Genomic DNA, 2,749 nt, shown 5'->3' on the forward strand with positions numbered 1-2,749 from the left:
ACTCGGTTGTCTGATTTGGACAATTTTTTTTCAAATCGCGTATTCTTTCGAGATCTACACACCGCAAACAGCCAAAGGCGGTTTGGTCCACTAATTTCTCAAAAAAATGCCTCTTTAGTTCTTAATTTTAGTTTTTTATGTATTTAGATGGTTTAAACAATATTTTGAACTATTTTACAACCACTTTCGTACATAGTTTCTAAGAAATAACTATGGAAGCCTTATGTTTTATTTACTAAATTCAAAAAATTTTAATTTTTAATTTTTTAAAATTAAAAAAATTAAAAAAATAAATAAAAAATCGGCGCCTAGGCGCCCCTAGCCGCCTAGGGGCTCCTAACGTTTTATGCATCATTGGTGGTGAGTATTCCCGCCTGACACGCGGGGACCTGGTTCGATCCCCGGCAACGTCGTTTTTTTTTAGCTCTTCAAAGGAATAATTAAAAAGCTTAATATTGTAAAAAATCAATCCGACCTGCCGGATTTGAACCAGCGACCTAAGGATTTCCAATTTAGATTAATCAAACTACAGTTCTCCGCTCTACCAACTGAGCTAAGGTCGGAGCTATTAACTATATTTTTGTCCGTATTGTACTCTTTTATGCCACATCGCACAATCCGACATGCAGTTCGAATGCCACGTATAAAAAAAAACTTAACGGAAAAAATTATCGGTGTTAATGTTGTCCTTAATTGTTCTAAATCTAAAGTACAGGGACTAGATTACACAAAATAAAGGTACAATAACTAAATTGAACAAAACGCTACAGTACAGGACCAAACAGGTACTTGTCCGACTATGAAATGTTAGTTTCAGTTGCAATTAGATCGCCACACGAACCATGGTGCCACATTTGATTGGGTTTACTTAAATAGTAATATGTGACTGTCCTTTTTTGCGCGAGTCGTTGTAGTATAGTGGTGAGTATCCCCTGTCACGCGGGAGACCCGGGTTCGATCCCCGGCAACGGCTTTTTTTTTTTTAGCTCTTCAAAGGAAAAATTAAAAAGCTTAATATTGTAGAAAATCAATCCGACCTGCCGGAATCAAACCAGCGACCTAAGGATTTCCAATTTAGATTAGTCCAACTACAGTCCACCACTCTACCAACTAGCTTTGGTCAGAGCTGTTAACATTATTTTTGTCCGATTTTACTCTTTTATGCCATATCGCACAATCTGACATGGCAGTTCGAATGCCACGTGGACAAACTTAACGGAAAAAATTATCGGTGTTAATATTGTCCTTAATTGTTCAAAATCTTAAAGTAAATGACTAAATTACACGAAATAAAGGTACAATGACTAATTGAACAAAACGCTACACTACGGGGACCTAACAGGTACTTTGTCCGACTATGAAATGCTAGTTTCGGTTGCAATTAGATGGCCACACGCACCATGGTGTCACATTGGATTGGGTTTACTTAAATAGTAATATGTGACTGTCCTGTTCTGCGCGCGCGAGTCGTTGTAGTATAGTGGTGAGCAGTTTTGCAAAAATCGCGCCTAGGCGCTAGGCGGTGGGAAGCCGCCGCGAGGAATGCCTAGACCGCCTAACCGGCCGGTTCGGCGATTTTTTTTTTTTGAAAATGTCGAAAAATTTTGGAAGGCATAACTTTTGACTCGGTTGTCTGATTTGGACAATTTTTTTTTTCAAATCGCGTATTTTTCGAGATCTACACACGCAAACAGCCAAAGGCGGTTTGGTCCACTAATTTCTCAAAAAAATGCCTCTTTAGTTCTTAATTTTAGTTTTTTATGTATTTAGATGGTTTAAACAATATTTTGAACAATTTTACAACCACTTTCGTACATAGTTTCTAAGAAATAACTATGGAAACCTTATGTTTTATTACTAAATTTAAAAATTTTAATTTTTAATCTTATTAAAATTAAAAAAAAAAAAAATAAATAAAAAAAATCGGCGCCTAGGGCCCCCTAGCCGCCTAGGGGGCCTAACGTTTTATGCATCATTGGTGGTGAGTATTCCCGCCTGACACGCGGGAGACCTGGGTTCGATCCCCGGCAACGGCGTTTTTTTTTTTAGCTCTTCAAAGGAATAATTTAAAAGCTTAATATTGTAAAAAATCAATCCGACCTGCCGGATTTGAACCAGCGACCTAAGGATTTCCAATTTAGATTAATCAAACTACAGTCCTCCGCTCTACCAACTGAGCTAAGGTCGGAGCTATTAACTATATTTTTGTCCGTATTGTACTCTTTTATGCCACATCGCACAATCCGACATGGCAGTTTGAATGCCACGTAGAAAAAAAAAACTTAAAGGAAAAAATTATTGGTGTTAATGTTGTCCTTAATTGTTCTAAATCCTAAAGTACAGGGACAAGATTACACAAAATAAAGGTACAATAACTAAATTGAACAAAACCCTACAGTACAGGACCAAACAGGTACTTTGTCCGACTATGAAATGTTAGTTTCAGTTGCAATTAGATCGCCACACGAACCATGGTGCCACATTTGATTGGGTTTACTTAAATAGTAATATGTGACTGTCCTTTTCTGCCGCGCGAGTCGTTGTAGTATAGTGTGAGTATCCCCGCCTGTCACGCGGGAGACCCGGGTTCGATCCCCGGCAACGGCTTTTTTTTTTTTTTAGCTCTTCAAAGGAAAAATTAAAAAGCTTAATATTGTAGAAAATCAATCCGACCTGCCGGAATCAAACCAGCGACCTAAGGATTTCCAATTTAGATTAGTCCAACTACAGTCCACCACTCTACCAACTG

At 38.0% G+C, this 2,749-nt stretch overlaps 3 non-coding genes across 3 annotated transcripts; 1 reads left to right on the forward strand and 2 right to left on the reverse strand.

Annotated features, from left to right (window-relative positions):
* Positions 1 to 469: 469 nt before the first annotated feature.
* TRNAY-GUA lies at positions 470 to 563 on the reverse strand. Its single transcript has 2 exons — positions 527 to 563; positions 470 to 505 (listed from the first exon to the last, which is right to left on the reverse strand). It is a non-coding gene; the product is annotated as a tRNA-Tyr (tRNA).
* Positions 564 to 2,094: 1,531 nt separating this feature from the next.
* TRNAY-GUA lies at positions 2,095 to 2,188 on the reverse strand. The gene is made up of 2 exons: positions 2,152 to 2,188; positions 2,095 to 2,130 (listed from the first exon to the last, which is right to left on the reverse strand). It is a non-coding gene; the product is annotated as a tRNA-Tyr (tRNA).
* Positions 2,189 to 2,536: 348 nt separating this feature from the next.
* TRNAD-GUC lies at positions 2,537 to 2,607 on the forward strand. The gene has a single exon. It is a non-coding gene; the product is annotated as a tRNA-Asp (tRNA).
* The last annotated feature ends 142 nt before the right edge of the window (positions 2,608 to 2,749 follow it).

The sequence above is a fragment of the Ipomoea nil genome, unplaced genomic scaffold (genome assembly GCF_001879475.1).
Source record: "Ipomoea nil cultivar Tokyo-kokei standard unplaced genomic scaffold, Asagao_1.1 scaffold0271, whole genome shotgun sequence".
Taxonomy (NCBI): Eukaryota; Viridiplantae; Streptophyta; class Magnoliopsida; order Solanales; family Convolvulaceae; genus Ipomoea; species Ipomoea nil.